The sequence below is a fragment of the Cnephaeus nilssonii genome (assembly GCF_951640355.1).
Source record: "Cnephaeus nilssonii genome assembly, chromosome: 4".
Classification (NCBI taxonomy): domain Eukaryota; kingdom Metazoa; phylum Chordata; class Mammalia; order Chiroptera; family Vespertilionidae; genus Cnephaeus; species Cnephaeus nilssonii.
The window spans coordinates 7533410-7548030 of NC_137075.1; the positions used below are offsets into that span (position 1 = coordinate 7533410).

The 14621-nt window shown below is 43.6% G+C and overlaps 1 protein-coding gene and 1 long non-coding RNA gene across 20 annotated transcripts in view; both read left to right on the forward strand.

Moving 5' to 3' along the window:
* Positions 1-14621, forward strand: part of PARD3 (par-3 family cell polarity regulator) — a 696667-nt gene that overhangs the window by 69768 nt on the left and 612278 nt on the right. The gene's annotated exons all lie outside the window — the stretch shown is intronic.
* LOC307098851 lies at positions 11444-12547 on the forward strand. Its single transcript, XR_013813476.1, has 3 exons — positions 11444-11784; positions 11826-11866; positions 11908-12547. It is a non-coding gene; the product is annotated as an uncharacterized lncRNA (long non-coding RNA).

Here is a 14621-nt window from a genome sequence, read left to right on the forward strand (position 1 = left end):
GGAATTATAGACCACACAGAATCTACACTATTAAAATAACTTTAGCAAACAATTTGTGTTGGAACTTGCAAATCTTTGTAAAATGGGACTATGGATTGCTAACTCCGAACTGATTTAAACAAAATCTAATGCATTTTGTACTCATCTCTTCTAATGGGCAACAAAAAATAAAAAGCGTTGGCACTTGAAGAAAAATATCTTGGTCACCCTATGGTCATATTGGGATAGAGAGAGCAATTGTGGGTTTTGGTGATAAATTCCTGTTAGGAAGATTTACTGACATTGCAAAAACTGTAATCTACTTTTTACAAAGATGTGAAGCTTTAGTTCTCTATTTTTGAACTAAAAGTATAATATGGAATGGTCATTAAACATGACTACCAGTGTATTAAAATATTAGCTATATTTGAAAAAATTAAGTTTTAAAAAGTTGCATGTATGAAAACTCAGGCTTTTCCTTTTGGATCACCGTAAATAAATGTGTTGGAGAGTATTATTTTTATTATTGCTCTAGTGTTGGTTTTTGAAGAGTAGTAATCCCAAAAGGACAGATGAGAACTTCTTGTATAGAAAAATTTCAAGGTCTTGAACACACAATTACATATTCAAAAAATTTAAAGATGTAAAAATAGAAGGCATGCCCAGGATTGCAGAGTTGCCTCAAATGGCACAATTCATCCCGGAATTGCCAAGTGTGCTTGCAGCCCTGGTTGGGGGAGGACTTGGAGGTGTGGGTTTTCATTCTAGCCTTTCCACTAGCAACACCAATTCAATGCCAACAGAAATCCCCAGTTTGGGGTGTGGTGAAGAAGGAAACTTTATTCAGTGCAAAAAGCTCAGTTATGAAACAGTATGGCTGTGGAACAACACAGCTATGAGGTGGCCCTTGGATGAGGCCCTTCTCCAGGTAGACAGCTGTTTCATTCTCCAGTTTGTTTCTCTCTGTTCTGCCTTGCTCTGCCCTGGTCTGGTCTGGTTTACCTGCTTTGCTCTAGACAGACATCTGTGGTGTTTCACTCTAGCCTGGGAACCATCGTCTTCAGTCTTGTGTGGAAAGGGAAAGTGTACTCTCCTAGCCAGGGAGAGCTGCCCCTGATTCTGGACTGGCCCATCTTCATGCAAATGAGGACTCCAGATCCTCACTGTTTGATTGGTCCAAAAAGCAGTGTCTTGATTGGTCTGAATGGGGCTGCTCTGATTGGCCAGTGAAGATGTTAATGGGAGTGGCACAGGTCTGATTGGATAGGGAAGTCTTCAGTCCTGTTGGTTGAAATATGGTTCTAGGAACCTTTTTATAAGGGTTGGCTCAGAAGGCATTAATAGTGCAGGCAGGCACTTCAGTGCTGATTTCTCCCTGAAGTATGGCTGTTGGGTTCTGTTGATTCCAGTTACCCACTAGAAGCCCTTCTTTGTAGGTACTAGTATCTTCTTTCTCAGGGTCAACAAATGGACGGGCCCCTTACCATGCTCCAACTCCCCCTCCTACCCTGTGGGAAACAGTCAAGGCCACCTGTAAGTGGACTGTGAGACCTTGGGAACCTGGCCAACAACTTAGTCTAAAAATGGCCCAAGAGAAACTGCTTTTAGATGTGAGCTAGTTAAGTATTTTAAAATGATATCTAGTGATACGCTAGTAAGCAGCTAGTTTGTGTGTGTGTTTTTTTGTCAATCTTCACCTGAGGATATTTTTTGCCATTGCTTTTCAGAAAGAGTGGAAAGGAGGGAGGGAGAGGGAGAGAGGAAGAGGAAGAGGAAAAGGAAGAGGGAGAGGGAGAGGGAAAGAGAGCAAGAGAAAGACATTGATATGAGAGAAACACATCTACTGGTTGCCTCCTACACACTCCCCAACTAGGGGCAGGGAGTGAACCCCATCCCAGGTACATGCCCTTGACCGGGAATCAAACCCACGACCTTTCAGTTCATAGGTCGATGCTCTAACCACTGAGAACACTGGCCAGTGTATCTCACACAGCTTGTGTCCTTCCCTGAATGCCCCCCCCCCCCTTTTTTTTTTTTTCTGTTTTCTGTACTCTATAAAACCTTGTGTAGGGCAAGTCTGGGTGGCGGCAAAATAATACCACTGGCTGGCTGCCCCTAGTTTGGCCGTCCACAGAGGGGACTTAGCCGAACAACTTCCTCGGCAGCGGTGTGGTGGTAAACTTAACTGGTCAGCCACCATCAGAGCACACGTAAGTCCTGACAAACCCATGTCTTTCACAGCCAATCCTCTAGGTTATTTCTTCATTTCTTTGGCATCCATGAACAATACACTGAGGTTTTCTGGGACCCCAGCACTTTGCAAGACAGTATTCATTTCTGAAATTTATCTCCTTGAGTCTCATTTTTCTCATTTGTATAAAATACAGAGTTGGTTTCTTGGTTATTGATGTTCACTTTCTGAGGTCAGGACAGAGACTTGGTGCCTGGGAGGATCCTTACCTTCGCTTTCTCCAGCTGATTCTTCATCCTGTTTGGAGATGGAGAATTGAGCAGAAGGTTGAAGTGAAGAACAGTGGTAGGTGTGGCTGTGTCTCTAACCCGAGGCACCTGTGCTCCTGGGTGTGCACTGATTTCCTGAAGCCTGTTCATGCTCTTCTGATATCTGAGGGAAGGACTGTGGCTTGTGATTATGATGAACATTTTGGAGAGGAATTTTTTAAACTCCCTTCTTATCAGACAGGACCTACAAACAATCCTATTTTTATTTAAAATTTTGACATTTCATTTATCATGGATTTTTTGCATTAATTTTGCCTTTTTTCAAATACTATTTTAAAATACTTATGACTACTGAGATTTTTGCACCCCCTTAAATTTTGTCTCAGAGGCAGGTACCTCTCGTGTCACCCCAGACCTGGCCCTGCTCCCATCAGTGCCTTGATAAGACTATAATTTTTTTCATTTGTTGGTAAAAGTAGTTATCAAAGTCAAGTAACTTGGAGGCTTAAACATGAGATTCTAGTGATATGCTGGTAACAGGTGTCTGTTTATGCTGACTTAGTGGCTGGGCAGTAGCAGTTGTAAAAACCTGACACAAAAACAGGTGTAAAGGCAGGCTGTGATAGAGCCTTCATTCTCTTCCCTTGGGGTGAAAGAAGCCTTTCACATTTTATTCCTGGAATATAACTATACACAGCCAATTATTGAATTAACTTTTAAAATTTTGTGTTACTTTTTATAAAAAATTTTAAGATATGTTTTTATTGATTCTAGAGAGAGAGAGGAAGGGAGAGGGAGAGAGGGTGAGATAGAAACATCAGTGTGAGAGAGAAACACTGATTGGTTGCCTCCTTCATTTACTCCAGCTGTGGATCAAGTGCATGTGCCCGGACCAGGAATCTGACCTGTGAGTCTTCAGTAATCTCTCAATCAACTGAGCCACATGGACCAGGGCTTGTATTACTTTTGAGATGGTGAACATAATACCCTTGCTATTGAGTTCCTCTTAATATTGAGCGTGTTTTAAAACTGGTATTTCTTATTTTAAATATTTTAAGATTAACATGGAAAATGCAAATCTTGCCCCAACGTGGGTAATGTTAGGAGAAACAGATCTGTCTGGCTTATTGCCTTTTACCAATAGCATTAAGTTGCTGTGCTATTGATTATTATTTCTAAAGTGACACCATGGAGAGACCAGAGTAAGATGCAGGAGTGAAGCTCTCCTTGACTAGTCTGATCAACTGAGATTTATTTTCCTCTGTTATTTGGATGGGCCCAGGCGTGGCTGTTTATTGCTTCCTCCACAGGCTCAGTGTGTGTGTGGGGATCTCTTCGACTAGCAGAGACATGCTTTCACTCTGAGCAGCTTACAGGTAGCCCCGAGGGAGTATTTGTCAGGTGTCCAGCTCTGCCAAATATGGCAGGGAGCGGGCAGCCGTGGGAGGACCCGCCATGCCTGGCAGGGTGCAGAGTCATCGTGGCCATTCATGTGGCTTACGAGTGCTCGCAGATCAACTTGCTCTGTTTTTCTCTCCCCGCCTCCAACCTTGACCCTGATTTTTTTATGCGGAAATGCAGATTGAATTTTCACAATAAGTGCAACACATCTCTTCAACTTTAGAGATTCATTTGCCAGTCAGTGGTGTATGTGAAATTTGTCAAGGCTGGTTAGGATATCTGTGTGGCTCCGAGAAAGTGGATTTTAAATAGGGGAGAATTTGGTGACTTGGCTTTGTGGTTCTGTGTTCTGCATTAATTGGCAGGCAATCTCAGGATCTGAAATTTAGTTTATATTTTAATCCATTTTGTAAGGAAAGTGTGAAATAATGGCCCTCTGTGTGCCAGGTGATAATTAAGTTGGATTCGATTAGGGGAGATTAATCCTATATTTAGTTGTATAGTTAACAGGCCTATCCAAGACACTAGTCTGAAGTTGTGTCACCTTCTTTTCTTCCAAGATGACCAAGTTATGTTGGGTCTTTGGTTTTGAGCAGACAAGAGGACTAAAACTATGAACACATTGTGTGTGTCTGGTTCCTTAGAAAACTGCTCACATGATGAAGACAGCAGCAGACAAGCACCATGGCCGGGTGTGGGATTCTGTCCGGACATTGCCCGCAGTCAGATATCCCCCGAGGGCTCCCGGACTGCGAGAGGGTGCAGGCCGGGCTGAGGGGACCCTCCCCGCTCCCCCCGAGTGCACGAATTTCATGCACTGGGCCTCTAGTTTTGTTATAACTGGCAACGGTGATTGATAGAGGAAGGTGTTGGTGTCACTGCCACTGATTCAAAAGGCTGGTGATTTTGAGATACTTGGATCATGAAAGAAGCTGAATCCTAATGGTAAATTTGTTTATGAGGAGACCAGATCCCTTGATACTTAAAAAAAATGTATCACTTTGCATTCAGAGCATCCATGTCTTCTTGAATGAACTCCTATCACAGAATCTAGGAGAACTCTTCAAGTCCTCTCCTACCACTCATCTGAGAGCTTTGCCGGGCCCAGCCTGACATGCACTGGTTATAATGTTGGAAGCGTCAGTGACAGTGGGAACCCTTTTCTCTTACCTCTGCAGTGGTTTTGTATTGCCTTCCCTTTTCCTCTTGGGATGGCATTAGGGGCCAGGCTCTCAACAGCTGCTATCTTTATTTTTCTTCACTCTTTAACTAAAGCCATCTGATACCTTCCCTCCCGCCCACTTACTTCCCTGTGAGTGTGCCTCCTGTGCCAGCAGGTGGGAGTGGTGCCGGTGTTCCCGCCTTCCGAGATTATCCTGTGCCAGTTCTGAGATCTTGTTCTGCTCTTATCTTTTTCCAAGTTTTCTGAAAAAAGATAGAGAATATTTCCCCCTTAGATTCATGAAAATGTTTTGTGTTATCTGTAAAGAGACCCTCTGTGTGTCAATTAGTGTTTAGTTCTAGGATATCAGTTAAGAGAAGGATATTTTCTATTTTCTGCTCTCACTTCAACATCATAGCACTAGTGAAATCAGAAAAGCTGTCAGATGTGGTATTCAGAGAAGTGGAAGGTAGTGCTTGTAGGGTACTTGTAGGGTAATCTCTAGGAGTTTGGCACATGAAGAGGGTTGTCAAGGTAATTGGGGTTCTGGAGCAGAGGTTCTGAGGTCTTTCCCAGCTCCCCAACACAATCCCTGTTATTCTTTCCCTGCTTCCCCTCTCTCCTGGCACCTGTGGGATTTTAGCATTTTAATTAACACAGGGCCAGCGGACACCTTGCTAATTCCTCAGCAGTACTTGAAATGGTTGATTACTGTCTATTTTCTTGAACAGCCTTGGTATAGTATTAATTGCATTTAAAAAAATAAACTGTTAATTTTGGAATGCTTTCAAGATTATAGAAAAGTTGCAAGGAGAGTACAGAGAGTTCCTTTATACCTACCACCTAGCCCTCCTTGTTCTTACCATGGGTCATTTGTCAAAACTAAGAAACCAACAGCGGTGTATTACTTAACTGAACTCCAGACTTTATTTGGTTTTCACCAGTGTTTCTGTTATTGTCCTCTTTGTATTCTAGGATCCACTTCAGGATATCACATTACATTTAGTTGACAACTGTATTTTAACTAAAAACTTGCATATATTTCAATGATTGGTAGTTTTGTTTAAGGGGATTGTGGGGAGAGAGATATTTTCTATTGTTTCCTTCCATTTGTAAATATTTCATTCTGATATATCATCATAGCCATTTGCTGAATAGCCCCATTTGTACTTGTTTTACCTTTATGTTTTGTAGTATCGTGTACTTTAAACACTTTATATCCTACATAATAAAAGCCTAATATGCAAATCGACTGAACCGCGGACGACCCGTCACTATGATGTGCACTGACCACCAGGGGGCAGACACTCAATGCAGGAGCTGCCCCCTGGTGGTCAGTGTGCTCCCACAGGGGGAGCTCTGCTCAGCCAGAAGCCAGGCTCATGGCTAGCGAGTGCAGTGGTGGTGGCGGGAGCCTCTCCCGCCTCCTCTGCAGGCGGGTGGTAAGGAGTGAGGGGTCTCTGACTGCGAGTGCTCCGGACTGCAAGAAGGATATCTGACTGCTGGCTTAGCCCGCAGGCGGACATCCTCCGAGGGGTCCCGGACTGCAAGAGGGCACAGGCCGGGCTGAGGGGACACCCCCTCCCCCCAGTGCACGATTTTGTGCACTGAGCCTGTAGTTTACCAATAAAATTAGCAGTGGGTTCCCTTCCACTTAACGAGGTTTTGAATACATAGCAGTTTTGATGTGCCATTGAGCTGATTTGAAATAGTATTCTACCTCTCGGCACAGGTGGGTTTAGTACCAGCTTTCCCAGTGGTACTTGTAAAAGTCTGATCATTCCCTCCAACTATCTGACAAAAGTATTTTTCTTAAAATTATAGATGTGTGTATCACATAGAATGGTTAGTCCAATTTGTGTGGGGGAGGGAGGGGGGAGGAGAGGTTGTGTTTTTTTGTGAGTTAAACCTGGCCAATGTCTCTCAGTGGTTGAATGTCATCCTATGTGATCAGGAAGTCACAGTTTGACTCCAATCAGGGCACATGCCTGGGTTGTGGCCTTAATTCCTAGTGGGCAGTGTGCAGCAGGAAGTTGATAGATGTTTCTATCTCTTTATTCCTCTCCCTTCCTTTCTCTAAAATCAATAAAAAATATTTTTAAAAAAGAGAATAAAATAGAAAATATTTGAGAACATTGCATGCAGTAAGACCCATAGCCTTTAGGAGAAAAAGTTCAAAATTCCAGCTTATTCAACAAGATGTTACATCTGGTCTTTCCTTTCTCCTGGGCTTCCCGCTGAGATGCATCCTGTATTTTGGATTTTCTGCCCCGACCGGTATTCTGCACACCACTTGCTATCTGTCCCAGGCTTTCTGGCTGGGGCTGCCTTGCTTTGGTTTTACCTCCCCAAATATAAGCTTGTTGGGGAAGGGGAAATGACTTTTATCTCTGTGGCCCTGGGGTAAGTTCTACGCAGCAATGTTTATGGCAGATGTCTTCCCAGTCCATGGTGGGGCCAAGGTTAACTGCATGACTTCACCTGTCCCTGAAGGCAAAATGTAGCCAGGACCTCCAGAAGAGCTTTCAGCTTTTGACTGCTGTTACTGCAGAAACAGGATATCCTCCTTGCCTGACCATGTAATCACAGAATAAACTTTGGCTTCTGTTAAAAAGTGAAAAGCAAATTGTATGAGTGAGATACTGTTGACCTCATACCTGTTAGTTCAGCCACCTAAATACATACACTGTAGGATGAATTATTGGAACCAGGCCAACACCCTGCACTCCTGTTCCTATCTCTATGTCCTTCATTTTTTTGATGAGATTTGGGTAATCCACTTGGGATTGTGCAGTATCTCAACAATAAAAGGGGAGGGAGAGACTTGTTTCTGGAATGTCTAAAATAACCTCTTTCTTTGTTTCTAATCCTCACCTGAGATATTTTTTCCCCTTGATTAAAAAAAAAAAGATATTTTTATTGATTTCAGAGAGGAAGGGATAGGGAGAGAGAGAGAGAAACATCAATGATGAGAAAGAATCATTGATTGGCTATCACCTGCACACCCCACACTGGGGGTTGAGCCTGCAACCTGGGCATGCACCCTGACCAGGCTGTGACCTCCTGGTTCATAGGTCAATGCTCAATCATTGAGCCACACCATGGTTGAGCCACGCTGGCTGGGCTCTGTTGATTTTTAGAGGGTGTGGGAGGGAGGGAGTGAGGGAGGGAGGGAAGAAGAGAGAAAAGGAGAGGGAGAGGGAGAGGGAGAGGGAGAGAGAGATGTGAGAGGGAAACATCCATCTGTTGACTCCCACACTCACCCTGACTGGGGTGGCGATTGAACCTGCAACCCAGATATGTACCCTTGACAGAGAATCAGACCCTTGATCCATTGGTGCCCGGGCCGGCACTCTAACCATTGGGAAACACAGGCCAGGGCAAAAATAACCTATTTCTAAAATTGCAAAATCCTTTGTAAGCATTCTTCTCTGCAGTTGACACCCCCCTCCCCCCGGCCGGAGTGGCCCAGTTGTTTGGATGGTTGTCCCGTGCACCAAAGGGTTGCAGGTTCATTCTTGGTCAGGGCACACATCCAGGTTGCAGGTTCGATCTCCACTTAGAGCACATACAGGAGGCAATCCACCGATGTTTCTTTCTCTTTTTTCTCACTTCCTTTCTTAAAAAAAAAAAAAAAAGGTACATGTAATTGTTACTTTAAAAAAAATCCTCACCTGAATATATTTTTTCCATTGATTTTTCTGACAGAGTGGAAGGGAGGGCGGAGTGGGGGGAGGAGCGAGAGACACATTGATTGTTTGCCTCCTGCATGTGCCCTGACTAGTGTCAAACCCACAACCGACGACGCTCCAATCACTGAGCAAAACTGGCCTGGGCTAATTGTCACTTTTTAATGAATATAGACAAGAGTACAGAATCACTTACTTAAGTAACCTATTTTTTATTTTTTAAAATAACACTGTTAATGAAAAAAAAATCAACTCTAAATTGAGTTTAACCAAACACATATTATAAATGCATGTGGTGCATGAAAGGTGAACTTAAGGAAACGATTTATCTGTTTATTCATTCCACGTTTATTTCCTATACTTCAGACTGAATTCCATTCTAATTTGGGGCTGTGGTATTGAATGGGAAACATAGCCCCTGATTTCATGCACTTGGCTTACTGTCCAGCTGTGTGGATGGTGGTGTCCGTCACTGAAGTGGGGATGTCTGGGCAAGAGCAGGCTTGGAGGGGCTCAGAAGGCTGCATTTGGCCAATATTGAGTTTCAGATGCCAGTAGTATATATTTTTTGTTTTTGTAAAGTCCCAAATTCTGTACTCATTTTCTCATGACCAGAGAAAATCATTACACCCTCCTAATGTTCTATTTTGTAAGTTTTAAAATTTTTCTATTTTGACCAATATAATGGTCATCTGTTTTTCTTTTTTCAGTCATCATATATGCATTAAATAAAAATGAACATTTTATTTTGATTGTCTTCTCTTCACCCCATTGATGGGGGAGGGATTTCTGCTCTAGGGTTATGAGGATGGCCAGACACATATATTCACAGCCCAGGGGAGGAGAACACTGCATACCAATCAGGAACACACATTTTTTAATCTTCACCTGAGAATATGTATATTGATTTTTTTTTTTTAAGAGAGGGGGAGAGGGAGGGAGGGAAAGAGAGAGAGAAGGAGAAACATTGATGTGTTAGAGAAATATCCAGTGGTTGCCTCTTGTATCCAACCCAGGACTGAACCTGCAATCTAGGTATGTGCCCTGACCAGGAATAGAACCTGTGACCTTTTGGTGTACGGGATGACAGTCAACTGAACCACACTGGCCATGGCTCATTCCTACATTTTAGAAGGCAGTAAACTATTTGGGAAGATAAACGCACAGATAATTACAGTATCACAAAATATGCAGTTACCATGTGAGTGACATAAGCTAGTGATGAGCAGCAGGAGACCCATCCAGCTTCTTGTTAAGCCACGGCTTGGCTGGGGCCAGAGGGCTGATTGCCAACAGCTCTGTGTGGCTGGATGGAGACCAGAGCCTAGGTGGCATCTGGGAGCATCCCCTCAGTATGCATGGCTGGCTAGGTCTGTAAAGGCTGTTTTGTTTTTTTCCTGAGGAGAACGCATCCTCCCAGGGCCAGCTCTGTTATGAGGCCAAGGGACTTTTCTTTATGCATGAAATTTTAACTTCTGTTATCATTCTTGCTAAAAAGGAAGAAAACATGCCTGAATAAAAAACTTAGTGTTTCAAATATCGATATTTAGTTAATGATATGCATACTGAAGTGATTATAGGAAAAGTGTACTGATATCTGCAACTTATTTTGAAAGGCATCAGAAAATAAGATGGAATAATGGGTATATAGAGGCATGGATACACAGATTTGTGGTAAAGCAAACATGGCATACACTTAAAGTAGAATCTAAGTATTGTGTACACAGGTATTGATAGTATAGTTCTTTCAATTTTCCATGTTTGAATCATTTCTTAATACAGTAGGATAAAACACATGGGATGTATTTCATTACTGGAAAAAACTAGCATTAAGAAGTCAAATATTTGCATGCACAGATAAGACTGTTCAGTAGAATTTTTAAAATTTGTGTTTCTGTATAATGCTGTAAAAATATATTTTACAATTTGAATACACTAGCCTCAGGCATTTTTTGGTGTATTAAAGAGCAGTGGTGGTTTTGAGGCTCTGGAAAGATTTAGCACAATCTTCACCTCGCAGCCTCTGCTTAGTAAAGAAGACCTACAGTTAAGTAGATGATATTCCAAGGGTCTGAATTAATGAATTTTTGTTCAAGGAATTGATGTTGTTGAAGAATTTAGCATAAGAATTAGCTCATAACATAAGCACCAGCAATATTTGGTCTTGTTTTGTTTTTAGTTTCAGGCAAAAGAAAGAGAAACCTTTTAATGATGGGTAAAAAAAGAAAAAAATTATATATGCAGTTGTAAGTATTGGATTTCCTTTGAAAAAATTGTGTGTGTGTGTGTGTGTGTGTGTGTGTGTGTGTGTGTGTGTTTAAGGAGAAGAAAGGAAAAAAAGATGAAAACAACTCGTGGATTATATTTTAGAATACTAGTGACCCGGTGTGCGAAATTCGTGCACATTAAAAGGGAATTAGAGGAAATAATTTAATATTGCTATTTGCCCTTTCTCTATAATACAAGTGTCAGAGATGAAAGAAAATTAGTAAAATGTACATGAAAATCTTACTCCTGTCAGAGTCTGGGGTGCACCATGGGAACCAGAGTCAAGTCCCCACCTAGCCACGTGTGCCTCGAAATCGGGCGAGACCCAGACCCGGCCGGCCCCACCTTTGTCAAGCCCCACCGGGTGGGGGGTGTGGCCTAAGGTCCCTTGGCCCGGGCCAGGGGGCACGGCCTGAGGTCCCCCGTCAAGCCATGCCAGGCAGGGTGGGGGGGGGGGGGGGACAAGACTCAGGTCCCCCAGCCCAGCGCCAGGACAGGGTGCATGGCCTGAGGTCTCCCGTCCAGGGCAGGGGGCATGTCTTGAGGTCCCTGTCAGCCCCGCGGGTGGGGGGTACAGCCCCAGGTACCTTGGCAAGCCCTGCATGGCAGGGGGTGCAGCCTCAGGTGCCCCGGCCTGGCATCAGGGTGGGGGCATGCCTTGAGGTCTCCCGGCAAGCCCCGCATGGCGGGGGGCATGGCCTGAGGTCCCCTGTCAAGCCCCGCTGGGCAGGGGTCATGGCCTCAGGTCCCATGGCCCAATGCTGGGGGCGTGGGGTGTGGCCTCAGGTCCCCTGGCCCGGTGCCAGATGGGGGGCGTGGCCTGAGGTCCCCCAGCCCGGCCCTGGGGCGGGGGGTTGTGGCCTGAGGTCTCCCATCAAGTTCTGCCGCCCGGGGGACATAGCCTGAGGTCCCCTGTCAAGCTCTGCCGGGCGGGGGACGTGGCCTGAGGTCCCACGTCAAGCCCTGCCAGGCGGGGGGCATGGCCTGAGGTCCCCCAGCCTCACGCCGAGGCGGGGGGCGTGGCCTGAAGTCCCCCGGCCTGGTGCCAGGGCAGGGGGCGCAGCCTGAGGTCCCCTGTCAAGCCCCAACAGGTGGGCAGCGCAGCCTCACGTCCTCTGCCCCGGCCCAGTGCCACACAGTCTCAGGTCCCTGCTGATTGCTCGTTAAGGCTTGTTACAGGAACTTGGCCTCTGCTGTGGGCGCAGCCATCTTGTTTTACGGGATCCCCACATCTGCTGTGGGTGCAGCCATCTTGTGTTACAGAATCCTTGCCTCCACTGTGGGCGCAGCCATCTTGTTATGGCGTAATGGTCAATTTGCATATAATCTCTTTATTACATAGGATTCTTCCCCTCAAAATGATCAATTTTGTGTCTGACTTAAAAAGACTTAATTGCTTACGTAAATTATTTGGGAGAAACTCACATGAATCAAAAAAAAAAAAAGGAAATCTGTAATTTTATCTCTCCAAAAAAGTTTTTATTACACAAATGGGGGTATACCATATATAAAATATTTCATTTTAAAAATTGGGATTATATTACAATATTGCCCCGCTGAAATGAATTTAGACACTTTAAAATGAATAAGGTGCATTAATAACTTTCTGAATAAATACATGTTTATTTTAATTTCTTAGGCAAAATCTTTGAAGCCTCTTTTGTAAGGTAAGATAACATTTTGATAGGCGTTGCTGATGAAATTAAGGAGATGGAATACTTGATGTATAAGCCAGATTTGCTTGTGTTGTAGCAGATCCTTTGAGGAGGAGGAAGAGTGGGAATAACGCAGAGGATTTAGACTGTTAGTTATATTGGGGTTCAATGTCAGATTGAGTTTGGATTTTAGGTTGCATCTAGTGAGCAGTCTTACAATCATCTCTGCATATCCCATATTATTATTTGTTTCCAGGAAGTTTTTTATTTCTTTATTGATCTGATTGGTAATCCATTCATCCTATCTAATAAAAGAGTAACATGCAAATTGCCATACCTCTGCTACACCCACAAGCCACGCCCACCAGCCAATCAGGAATGAGTATGCAACCAACTGTAGTTGGTTTCTAATTTAATGCCATTGTGATCTGAGAAGATGCTTGATACGATTTCAGTCTTTTTGAACTTATAGTGATTTGTCTTGTGTCCTAACATGTGGTCTGTTTTAGAGAATGACCCATGTGCAGTTGAAAAGAATGTATATTCTGCAGCTTTGGGGTGAAATGTTCTGAAAAAGTCAATTAAATCCATCTGATCCAGTGTGTCCTTGTTGATTTTTTTGTCTGGAAGATCTACCCAGTGAAGTCAGGTGGGTGTTAAAATCCCCTACTATGACTGTATATCTGTGGATCTCTCCCTTTAAGTCCTCCAAAAGTTTTTTTTTTTTAAAGTATATTTAGATGATCCTATATTGGGTGCATATGTTTACCACGGTTATAGCCTTTTGTTGGATCATTCCCTTTAGTATTGTGTAGTGACCTTTAATGTCTCGTGTGATGGCTTTCATTTTGAAATCTATTTTGTCAGAAATGAGTATTGCTATCCCAGCTTTTTTTGTTTGTTTCCATTTGCATGGAAAAAATTTTCCATCCCTTCATTCTCATCCTGTGTGAGTTTTTTGTTCTGAGGTTGGTCTCATATAGACAGCATATATTTGGGTTATGTTTTTGTATCCATTTAGCTACCCTATGTCTTTTAATTGGAGCATTTGATTCATTTACATTTAAGGTTATTATTGATAGATATTTATTGCCATTTCAATTCTTTATGCCTATATTTTCCTCTCTTTCTTCTTCTCATTACAGCAGTCCCTTTAGCATTTCTTGCAATGCTGGTTTGGTGGTGATACACTCCTTTAGCCTTTTCTTGTCTGGAAGCTCTGTATTTCACCATCTAATTTGAATGCCAGCCCTGCTGGATATAGTAGTCTTGGTTTAAGATCCTTGCTTTTCATTACCTTGAATACTTAATGCCATTCCCTTCTGGCTTGTAGAGTTTCTGATGAAAAGTTAGTTGTTGGCTTTATGGGAGCTTCTTTGCTTTGCTCTTGCTGCCTTTTAGATTCTCTCTTTGTCTTTAATTTGTGGCATTTTAATTATGATGTGTCTGGGCATGGGCCTGTTTGGGTTCTTCTTCCTTGAGACTCTCTGTGCCCCCTGAACTTGTGTGACTTTTTTTCAAACAGCTTCTCTATCCCTTGCTCACTTTCTTCACCTACTTTTACTCCTATTATGTGAATACTAGAGGCCCGGTGCACATAATTCGTGCACTCGGGGCAGGGGTCCCTCAGCCCCACACAGGCCAGGCTGGGAGCCCTTGGGGGATGTCCGACTGACGGCTTAGGCCTGCTCCCTAAGCCATCAGTCAGACATCCTTAGCGCCGCCACAGAGTTGTGAGAGGCTCCCGCCACTGCCGCTGCACTTGCCAGCTGTGAGCCCAGCTCCTGGTGGAGCGGTGCTCCCTCTGTGGGAGCACACTGACCACCAGGGGGCAGCTCCTGCATTGAACATCTCCCCCCTGGTGGTCAGTGCGTGTCAGCAACTGGTCATTCCACCATTTGGTCGATTTGCATATTAGCCTTTTATTATATAGTATTGTTACAGTTCATGTTGTCCCACAGCTCCCTTAAGCTGTCTCCCTGTTTTTTAATTGCTTTCTCATTTTGT